The following is a 12,134-nucleotide window of genomic DNA, read 5'->3' as shown; positions in this document are numbered from 1 at the left end:
GCCACACAGGAGACGTAGTGCTGACTTATAACCGATGAAAGAGCCGAAGTAGAGAAATAAAAGAACGGTCTGTAAGTGTGCCACGTCACAACACTTCACTCCGGTTGCTATAGAGATTTACAGGAAAAATAAGTGAATAACCATAGAATAATCAGGAACCATGGACAATCTGGAGAACAGTCAATCTGTAAGACTGGGTATTTATAGCAAAGCTCAATCCAGGATTCTGCTCCCACACAGCGACACATGTATTAATAACAATTCCAAGAAAGAACATGAAAAAAAGAATAAACTCAAGTTCCTGTTCTTCACATGGATAATAGAAGCAATAGGCCGACTCAGACCCTGGTTGTCTGTATAGAAGCGTTAGCTGAGCATGCTCTAATCTGTGCAAAGGTCACTGTACAGGAGGAGGCGGAGGTGAGCTGTGATATCACCTATTCTGAATGGTGGATCCTGTGTTATCTACTGTATATAGAGGTGTGATCAGTTATTGAAATCCTGTCTGTGATGATAATGACACTCCTGAAAAGTCTTCTGTACAGAACAGTAAGTGTGAGTCTAGCATACATCATAGTAGCCAGTGTGAAAATTGCAATTTTTCAGTTTTCATTCCCAGGAACTGTATGGATCCCATTAGTTCTACCAAAAGCTAAATGGGACTGAACTGTAGACCGCTACAAGGGAGCTCTGCTGATCGGTCAAGCTTTCAGGGGCCAGTTCTCCATCGAACCGCTATGTATGGACTGGAGTATAATCAGAAAAGTCAAACTACAAAGTGATTTTTGGTTGTGTTAATTGTAGATTTATCGCTCTCAAAAATTGTCACAAGTCTAATAAAAAGTATAGAATCAAGTGAGAAGCTGGTAATTTTTCGCCCTTTAAAAAGATGTCTGATAACAGGGAACAATAGGCCACATTTGACTGCGCAGCTTCAGTTTTCACAACGTACAAGCCCCATAAAAAGGACAAACTGCGGTGTGTACATGACCAGAGAGCACCGGAGTAGTGTCAGGAGCGACCACCAGTGATGCCTCATCGGTCACATTCTGCTGCATAATCCAACCTGTGGTCATGACACACAACCCCGAAATTCCACCAGGAGCATTCACTCTTCAGGAAAAATAGCATTCCCATGAGTGGACCGAGCTCAGAAAACTTTATTCGCAACAGAAAAGCCAGGGAAAATCCAAATGACTTTCATGTGACTGGGATTTCCACTACTCCGTTCAATACCAACAGGGGGAGGGGGAAGGAGCACTGACAATTTGTGAAAAAAAAAAAAAATAGTAGAAATAAAAAAAATAAATAAATAAGTAAAAAAAAAAATCCATGGAAATAAGAGAACTTACAAAATGGGTCCGATTCTCTTGCGGATCTCCTGATTGACATATGCATAAAATCCAACTCAAGGTAATACAAGGGGTATACCAGTAAGCTTACAAAATTGACCCCAAGTACTTATAAAAAAGATAAGCAAAAAGATCTCAACTATTCTGCAATAGCGTCCAGTTCGGTTCTCCTTTGCAGTCGGGAGAGGGAAGTCTTCACTTCTGCACCAGCAATCCTCTGCTTCTAGCAAGGAGGTCGCTGTGATGGCATAGCATACAAAAAAGTCTCAAGAGGCCTAGTCATTAGGACTCAAGGAACGTCATGACATTGCAAAGGCCTAATAAGAGTTAATGGATCCCAGGATACTGGGAATAGGATTGCTGATGCAGAAGTGAACATTGCCCTCCACCGGCTGCCATGGAGGACAGAACTGGATGTCGGACCAGGGTAGGTGAATTTCCCTGCCGCTCTAGAGGGTTCCTCTGCACCTAAAGTGATGACTGACGTCCCATCCATCAGTCACGTTGGTGCCAATCACCGACCACAGCAAAATTTGATTGTACAGCACATCACGGCTGAGGCCACTGATCTGGATCGGCCAGGCGGCTGATGCAAGGGATGCATATGTCGGAGCAACCAGAGGGCCGGCAACCAGAGGGCCAGGGGATTAAAGAGGTACCGTAAGTTGTTTAAAAAAAATAAAATAACCATTTCCTACTATAGGTACAATTTTGTATAATCCTGGAAAAAACACATTAAGAATAAAATTCCTGTTTTCGGTAGTAAACTTTTTTTCGTTAGAAAAAAAAAAAAAAATGCACAAAAGAAAGAAAAAAAAAAAGTTACATTTTAATGAAATTTGGAGTTTTGGAGCAAACACCTCAAACTTTGACGGGTATAGTCTGAGATTCAGACACTTATTTTTATCAGATCGGCTTCAAAATTACTTGAAATGACAAAAGACGAACCACCAAATACCACCGAGAACAATGCGACTTCACACTGTAAATAAGAAACGGTGAAGAAAGACATGAAAAGACTTGTTGGGCCTCTTGAAGTATTGAAGTAGGAGATTTTTTTTTTTTTTTCAGCCAAAGTATCAAGCACAAGATCTTAACCAAGTACAAGAGAAATTTTGGAATCCTTTTCAAAGCCGGAGCACTCCCTCACAGAAATATCTTAAATGCACAGCCCCTCAGCACACATCGTACAGACAAAAACAGGCTTGTGCTACCCACACTGTGGGCTGACAGAGAAACTTGGCCCTCCAAGCCCGATACTTAGAAGTAAGATTTATGAGACTGTCGAGGAGGTTTCTTTGAAGTCATTCAGCCATCTTTGATTGGTCCGGTGGAACAAGACAGCTTCAGGACTAAACATTTTTTTTCCCCCCAAACTTTCCAAAACGTTTAAGTTGTTTATTTTCTAATCTGAGTTACGGTAGTTTTTTGGAAATATGGTCACCATTATATGTGCTAAGGTTTGTTTCTTAGCTGTCGGACAAATTTTGTAACTATTAGATCAATTATGTCAGTTATCACCTAATCAGTAGGCAGGGCCGGCTCCAGGTTTTTCTGGGCCCCGGGCGAAAGAGTCTCAGTGGGCCCCTTTAACACATACCACGATTCATGATGCAGAGATACGGCGGAGAAATATATTATATATATATATAGTACAATGCAAAGATTTCACTTCTTACATTACATGAGATATATCTATTGTAAATTCCACAATAGCTCAGAAACCGGTGAATCGCTCCACACAGAATACTGGCCCCCATATAAGGCTCCATACGGAATACTGGCCCCCATATAACGCTTCATACGGAATACTGGCCCCATATAACGCTTCATACGGAATACTGGCCCCCATATAAGGCCCCATACGGAATACTGGCCCCCATATAAGGCCCCATAAGGAATACTGGCCCCCATATAAGGCCCCATACGGAATACTGGCCCCCATATAAGGCTCCATGCGGAATACTGACCCCCATATAAGGCTCCATGCGGAATACTGGCCCCCATATAAGGCTCCATACAGGATATTGGCCCCCATATAACGCTCCATACAGGATACCGGTCCCCTTATAACGCTCCATACAGGATACTGGCCCCCATATAACGCTCCATACAGGATACTGGTCCCCTTATAAAACTCCATACAGGATACTGGCCCCCATATAACGCTCCATACAGGATACCGGTCTCCTTATAACGCTCCATACGGGATACTGGCCCCCATATAATGCTGCATACAGGCTGTCCCCCCCCCCCCTTATAATGCTCCATGCAGGCTGTTACCCCCCACATAATGCCCCATACAGGCCCCACCCCTTTTAATGCTCCATGCAGGCTGTTACCCCCCACATAATGCCCCATACAGGCTGCCCCCCACCTTATAATGCCCCATGCAGGATGTCACGCCCCCCCTCTTTATAATGCCCCATGCAGGATGCCCCCCCCCTCTTTATAATGCCCCATGCAGGATGTCCCCCCCTCTCTTTATAATGCCCCATGCAGGATGCCCCCCCCTTCTCTTTATAATGCCCCATGCAGGATGCCCCCCCCCCCCCCCCTTCTCTTTATACTGCCCCATGCCGGCTCCATACATTAAAAAAAAAAAAAAATCAAATACTCACCTCCCTTCTGCTACCCGCTGCCCGCTGCTCGGGTCCGAACTCCAGCGTTGTCGGCATCTTCCAGCTCAGCGCTCCCTGTGACGGCTCAGGGGAGGGCGCGGTGTAAAGACGTCACCGCGCCCTCTGACCTGAGACGTCACAGGGAGCGCAGAGCAGGAAGACAGCTGATCTGCGGAGGCACGGGGAGAGGTAAGTATCCGGCTGCCGGGGCCCTGAGCAAGCGGCGGAGAAGGGCGGGCGCTGACACCGCTCTCCTCCGCCCATAGCCCAGCGGGGTGCGCGACCGCCAGTGGGCCCCTCTGCCTGCTCAGGGCCCCGGCATTTGCCCGGGTGCTGACGCCGGCCCTGCCAGTAGGGTCCGACTGCTGGGACCAGGCTCCGACTGGCCCACGGGGAAACAGGAGAATCCTCTGGTAGGCCGCTGTGGAGAAGTGCTAATAAGCAGTGCAGGAAAACGTATAGTCTTATTCATTAAGAATATTTGTAAGATTCTAAATTGGTAAGAACGCACAAGTCATCCTCAAGTGGAATGAATCGGGTCTAGATTTCATGTGTTAGACCATACAAAAAAAATAAAAACTGGTGTTTCGTCTCCTTCCCGACCCAGGAGGGAGAATGCAAAATGGCCACAACCTGCATACCTTTAGGCCGTTGAAAAAGTCAAATGTAATCACTGTGGATTTACAGAATTTTTATCTTGCCCTTTCGAGTACCATCAGTACCCCACTAACTTCTAAGGCAGTATTGTTTGTAGTTGCCATATGTGGGACCCAACTCCAGATCCGATTTGGCCATTTCCATAATACCACCCATCCCTGGCTGTTACATATAGAAGGGTATTCGGAGTAGACTCATAGGTGAAACAGAAGCAACTTTTAGAGGTTCTGCACTTTTGGGAAAAATATATACAATTTTTCCGCTTAAATTAAATGCTTGTATTTGTGTCTTAGAGAAAATATTTTTTGCAGTTGGGGTTCTCTTTATAAATCTTGCAACATTTTCTTTGTTTTCCTGCACATTCAACTTCAATATGGTCTGTGGTCATAAATCTGGCTTAAGAAAACAAAGTTACAAAGTGCCTTCCCTTATCAGACCATCTCAGGGGACTCCCTGATGGATGTCTCGGTTAACTCATTCAGCACCAACCAACAATAGACAGTGCAACACAGACCATAGAAAGCAGTTGGTGCAACATTATTGATGAAACCCAATTGCAAAAAAATATATATTTTTTTTTTATCCCCCAAATACATGGACCTAATATCTGAAAATATTTACCGTTTTGGGGGTTTGATTAATGTAAATTTTTGACTTTTCAGAAGGCTTCTCACCAGCTTACACTATGCCATCTGGTAGGAGCTTTCATACATTCTTCTTAAGACTTGAGATTTTGTGGTTGTACTAATTCCAGACTAAACTCCTGCGTAGCGCTTGGCAACATGTGAATACCACAGACAATTGCCAGCTCTTGGGAGTTCGGAATCACGTAGATTTAGAGGATATAAAAGATTGGCATTTCACGAGTGTTAAGTGTGCCACCTGAAGCTCGAACAGCTAGCAGCTAGACTTTTATTTTATTGTTCTTCCCTTACTTAAAATCACATACAAGTGTTTTCAATCTAAAACTACACATCTAATTCCCTTCTTGTGTTCCCACTAGCTCATTGATGGGATAAGGGGGTCCAGTCTATGTCCAGATGACCCGTTGGGACAAAGGATGAGCTTTATTATTTTTCCTAGGCAAGCAAAAAATAAAAAGACTACTTTCTCAGGCCAGTAAATAAATGGGCTTGTAACATGGTCACCATGTTGTTTCCCCCTCCCCCACTTCTTAAAGGGGGGTTTTGTCGACATTACATAACGGGTAACAGTTTAAAGTTTTAGTGAAAACAAGCAACTTTGCAATTTACTTCTTACTAAAAATCCCTTCCATTCTTAGGATTTTTAAGGGTTACTGTTTATTGCTCGTTACCTACGTTACGGACCACCTCAGCATTCTATCGGCCCTGGCTGGTCTAGTGCAGCGCGTACAATCTTTCTGCAAAAGATCTTGTAAATGCTGCTTTGATTCTGCCTTGACTGCTGGACCCGCAGGGGCGGACATATTATTGGCGCAACCACATACTGACCCAAAAAGGCGGCCATTGCTACATCCAAAGCAGGTGAAATTGTGCATTATGATGAAATCTCAGACTGCAAAGGGCCCACCTATTGTTTTTTGCACAAGGGCCCTATTCTCTGTGTCCGCCAGTGTGGACCCGGCCAGCTGCATAGTTAAAAAGGTGTACAACTTCTTGTATGCAGATTTGTCTATTTGCCATTTTATGTTGCTTTTTATCATTTCTACAAAGGGGGTGAAATTTGGGCATGGGTTGGAAGTTGAGCAAGAAAAGGGTTAAAGCTAAATTTAGGAACATTTTTAAAAAAGTTGCAAACTCACTGCAGTAGGGAAGGATGAGCAAGTCAAAAAAAAAAGTTCTAGACACAAGATGCGTCGACTTTAATCAAACTTGCCACAACACTTTGGTAAATTTGGCACAAATAATGGCAAAGCTGCCAAAAACAAAATGGCCTCTCGATGAATTACAAGATCTCAAAAATTACAGGAGGACCCTGGCTGAGATCAAACACTTATACATTTGGTGGGTTATGGTATGGGGACTCCAAACATTTCACCATTAGGGACCCAAAAAGCCCAACACCGAAAGGATCAGATTAGCTGCGGTAAAAATGACGGACAACACTAGGAGCAGTCAACAAAAATCCAACCAAAAAGGTACCCAGTTGACTCCCAATCTTTTCCATTGTAGGCCGTCTGTTCCACATTCCTGAGCAACCTGCGAATTTACAGCTGCTGTCGACAGGCTCCAATTCCCCTGATAGCCAGCGTAATGTGTACACAGGATGGCAGCGAAAATCCTTGATCTTCCAGGTGAAACATTTATTACTCTGAAAAGCAACTGAGGTCCTCGGTGAACATTTCACACAGGATTTAGATGGATTTACATGTAAAGAATAGAGTCTTTCAAGACTCTGGGGAAAGCCAAGATTCCACCTTTGCGCTTGCTCAGAATAAGCAGAGAACGATTACTCCTCAGCCGAGTTATGCTCGGTATGCAGATATTCCTACCACAAAACCCAGGGGGGGTTAATAACGAAAATTTTTACTCATTAGTTAATATTAATTTGGTATTGCATAGTTCTGGAAAGTAGAATCTTGAATTAAGCAGCTGGCAATTTTCTTGACTTTTGGGAATCTGTACCACCTTTTGTGAGCTTTGGGTGCCGGATTGTGGCTTCAATTTTTCCCAAACTACTGTTGACAGGTGTGAGGATGACTTGGCTTTATGAATCATTTTCTGCTCAGTCTTAAGAATTTACCAAAATAATAAGTTACCCACAATCAAACTAAGGTGACAAACTGGTAAACGGATCACTAGGGTTCGGACTGTTTGTACCACCAGTATTGACAAGAATGGAGCTCTGGACCCCATGAACTGGAATCTGCAGAGTACAGTCTTCACATGTGTGACCTCCTTCGCCTCTTACTCCCTGGTTTTGACTTGGCCTCTGACTATCAGGTTGTTGTACGCTCTTGTCTTGGCGGACCCTCCTGGCATTTTACCCCGGACTGTCATCTGACCACACACTTGTCTTACCACCTATGTACTAGCAGCCCTCCTGGTATCTGACCTCGGACCTCCTGACTACTTTGCCTCACAGCTTGCCCGTGAGAAGTGACTCAGCATCACAGATACAAGGCATTTAAAGAAAAAAAAAATTTAATAAAAACCATTGAAAGACCTACCCCCACCCCCAAAAAAAACCTGACACTGTCAGCTAGAAAATTAAAATGTAATGTGAACAATCAGAATAATGTACTGTGAAGCGATAAAGCTTCAGAAAGGCAAATCTTTTTAGTTATGTGGAGATATTGCAATGAGGAATTAATAAGTACGGGGCAATTTTTTGCAAGAAAAAAAAAAAGTGAGGTAGGTAAAAAAAATATGAACAGTTTTTGCTCTAATTTTAGAGTATTATTTTTTTGTTTTGTTTTCTTCTAAAATCAGCCAGTCATACTGTTCTAGAGATATGGGCCATTTTATTTAGTGTTTTTTTTTGTATTTTATTATATAATTTTTGCAAGAGGGCGTGGCCCATCGGATCCTCTGGGGCGTGTCTTTAAGCTGCTGTGCATAATTACCCTGTGAGCCACACCCACTTAGTAAAGACCATAAAAAATGACACTAAATAAAAAGGCCCAGATCTCTGGAACCGTAGGTCAGATTTTAGAAAAAAAAAACAAAAAAAAAAACTTTATACTCAGGGGAGCAGTGGAAATAACCTGACCTGGTGACAGGACCCCTTTAAAGAATCTCAAAGCAGCACGACAAACTATAGGTGTACAGGGTCAGGTATCGTTCTTCAAAGGGTATATTCTAGGCTTGTTTTGAGATCTTGATTTTATTTCCCATTTTGAATAAAAATTGCTGTTTACCATGCAGGGATAAGCCGAGGCATTCCCGAACAAAGGAGAAATGTGACACGGGATGGTTTAACAGCTCAGTAGTTTGGAAAAGTAGGAATGTCATCCAATTACCATTCAGGAAATGGAAGTCTAGTAATAAATCTACGGTGAGCGGAGAGAGGAGCTCTCTGATCTCCGAGCCTCACGTGCTGGATACAACAATACCACACAATATATATAAAACACAATGCAAAGTGTCCAAAACAAGCGTCAACTACCATTACTTGTCATTGCTTCAGTTTAAAACAGATAGTTCGGTGTCAACTAAAAGTTAAAAACTTCAAGAAATTTATACGAAATTTTGCCAATTTTTTTTCTCTCTTTTTTTTTTTTTAAGATCTCCACTTGCTGTCATTCACTAGGAATCTTCCTACAAACAGGGACTCCGCTCTTTACAGTACAGCCGTATCACATAACGAGCCAAATACCGATCTGTCCATCACTTGACCAGGATAGATTTTTATCCCCAGGAAGTAATCCACAAAGGATCCCATTGAACCACAGCAAGCAGAGATCTTGAGAACAGTCAATGGGGCCATGCACAATGCTACATTTTTTCATATTTTCCAGCAGTCCCATAGAGAATGAATGGAGTGGTGGTGCACAAAAATGGACATAGTTCCTAAGTAATGGAGCAATTTCGAAACCTATTTCTCGGTATCAATGGGGGTCCCAACCTTTGTCAGACCCCCCACCCACCTGCAAGTTATCATCTAACCTTTGGATAAGGGTTAACATTTCAATGATCGAGGAGGTTTCCCCACCAAATATTTTGACTATTTACAGGATAGGTGACCTTTGACTATTAGGGGCCCGACTACTGCAATTTGGGGTCCCAAATCCTGTAACCAGCTTCACTCCATCAGTGGCAAAAATTCAAGTCCTCCTATATTTGTGGCCATACTTGTTATCACTTGGATAGAATAGATAGAAAGATATTACTTAATGGTACACACAACACCTAAAAAAAAAAAAATGTACAGCAGAATTCTCCACGTTTCCTATACTGAATAACCAGTATTTCAGTGTTCATTGATGGCAGGAAAAGAATGAACGTTGAGTATTATGAACTTGTGTTAAAAAGACATCCAAACAATTTAATTTAGCAGAAAAAGTCGACACCAGATTGCTTATAGAAACCGTATCTGTGATCACTAATTTTAATAAACATCCGCCACTAGTGGTTTTGCCCCCAGAGGTGAGGAGTCTCAACAATCTTTCATTGAGGTCTTAACAAAATTATCTCAACAGTAAGCTAAATACAGGGGTGGCTCCAAAACACAGAATTGGCGAGTATTTTTCAAATATACAGTGGGGAAAATAAGTGTTTGATACTCTGCTGTTTTGCAAGTTTCCCACTCACAAAGAATGGAGAGGCCTGTCATTTTTATCAGAGGTACACTTCACCTGTGAGACAGAATCTAAAAACAGAAAATCACATTGTATGATCTTTACATAATTACATTGCATTTTATTGCATGAAATAAGTATTTGATACAATAGAAAAACAGAACTTAATATTTGGTACAGAAACCTTTGTTTCCAATTACAGAGGTCAGACGTTTCCTGTAGTTCTTGACCAGGTTTGCACACACTGCAGCAGGGATTTTGGCCCACCATCCATCCAGATCTTCTCCAGCTCTTTCAGGATTGTCGCTGGGCAACACTGAGTTTCAGCTCCCTCCAAATATTTTCTGTTGAGTTCAGATCTGGAGACTGGCTAGGCCTCTCCAGGATCTTGAAATGCTTCTTATGGAGCCACTCCTTAGTTGCCCAGGCTGTGTGTTTTGGGTCATTGTCATGCTGGGAGACCCAGCCACGACCCATTTTCAATGCTCTCGGGAAGGAGATTGTTGGCCAAAATCTCGAGATAAATGACCCCATCCATCCTCTCTTCAATACAGTGCAGTCGTCCTATCCCCTTTGCAGAAAAGCACCCCCCAAAGTATGATGTTTCCCCAACCATGCTTCATGGTTGGGATAGTTTTCTTGGGGTTGTACTCACCCTTCTTCCTCCAAAACACAGCGAGTGAAGTTAATACTAAAAAGTTCTAGTTTGGTCTCATCTGACCACATGACCTTCTCCCATGCCTCCTATGGATCATCCAGATGGTTATTGGCAAACTTCAAACGGGCCTGGACATGTGTTGGCATGAGCAAGGGAACCTTGTGTGCCCTGTAAGATTTTAATCCATGACAGCGTAGTGTGTTACAAAACGGTAATGTTTGACACTGTGGTCCCAGCTTTCTTCAGGTCATTGACCAGGTCCTCCCGTGTAGTTGTGGGACAATTACTGACCTTTCTCAGAATCATCCTTACCCCACGATGCGAGATCTTGCATGGAGCCCCAGACTGAGGAAGATTGACAGTCATCTTGTGTTTCTTCCATTTTTTAATAATTGTGCCAATAGTTGTTGCCTACTCACCAAGCTGCTTGCCTATTGTGCTGTAGCCCATCCCTGTCTTGTGCAGGTCTACATTTTTGTCCCTGGTTTCCTTAAACAGCTCTTTGGTCTTGGTCATGGGAGAGAGGTTGGAGTGTGATTGTGTGGACAGGTGTCTTTTATACAGGTAACAAGTTCAAATAGGTGCAATTAATACAGGTAATGAGTGCAGAGTAGGAGAGCTTCTTAAAGAAAAGCTAAAAGGTCTGTGAGGCAGAATTCTTGCTGGTTGGTAGGTGATCAAATACTTATTTCATGCAATAAAATGCAAGTTAATTATGGAAAAATCATACAATATGATTTTCTGTATTTTTTTAGATTCTGTCTCTCAGGTGAAGTGACCTACGATAAAAATTACAGACCTCTACATTCTTTGTAGGTGGGAAAACTTGCAAAATCGGCAGTGCATCAAATACTTATTTGCCCCACTGAAGTTTTTCTCTTTAGGTTCCTCTCCTGACATTGGCTTAGGCCTGGTTCAGACGATAATACACACAGTCACAATAAGGATAACAAAGGTCAGACTGACCACGGATCTCCTCACCCAAACTTGCACCCTCACAGGCAGCGGTCAGTCGGGGCATATAGAGACCCTATAATATTACTGTCTGAACCCGGCTTTATACATACTGATACAAAATAATGACGGGAAAATAAAGCCCAAGAGTGAAAATTTTATTTTGTACTAGCAGCCATTAAAACGTTAATTATAAAAACACACAAAGCTTTGGATTCCAGTATGTGAAAAATAATTTGGATTTTACCTTTTCTTAAAAACAAAATAAAATTCAGATGTTGCTTTAAAATGTTATAATTTCACATTTTAATTTATTCCTTAAAAAAAAAAAAAAAAAAAAAAAAAAAAAAACACACTTCAGTATTTGACTATGAAATAATTTTTTTTGTAAATGAAATAGGAATTTCAAAAACGTCATTGCCTACCTAAAGATCGGCTCATCAATATTTGATCACTGGGGGTCAATCACCAGAATGAGGCCATGTACTGCAACCTTCGTTGTTTACCCAAGTATAGCGCCACATGTACAGGAGTGGTCATGCCTGGTACTGCAGCTAACCATCTAGTTCTGGCCTATTCAATTAAGGCTGTATGTGCGGCACTGTGCCCGGTTGACCAAGAAAGGACATTTGTAGTTTTCATTAAAAGGGGTATTCCATTTTAATACCTCC

General features: G+C 42.3%; 1 protein-coding gene across 2 annotated transcripts in view; it reads right to left on the bottom strand.

The window, feature by feature from the left end:
- PTPN14 (protein tyrosine phosphatase non-receptor type 14) overlaps positions 1-12,134 on the bottom strand; it is a 93,415-nt gene that overhangs the window by 67,180 nt on the left and 14,101 nt on the right. The window lies entirely within an intron of this gene.

The sequence above is a fragment of the Phyllobates terribilis genome, unplaced genomic scaffold (genome assembly GCF_046119375.1).
Source record: "Phyllobates terribilis strain yellow unplaced genomic scaffold, ASM4611937v1 Scaffold_3__8_contigs__length_932513732, whole genome shotgun sequence".
NCBI classification, from domain to species: domain Eukaryota; kingdom Metazoa; phylum Chordata; class Amphibia; order Anura; family Dendrobatidae; genus Phyllobates; species Phyllobates terribilis.
This window is presented reverse-complemented; position numbering and strand designations above follow the sequence as displayed.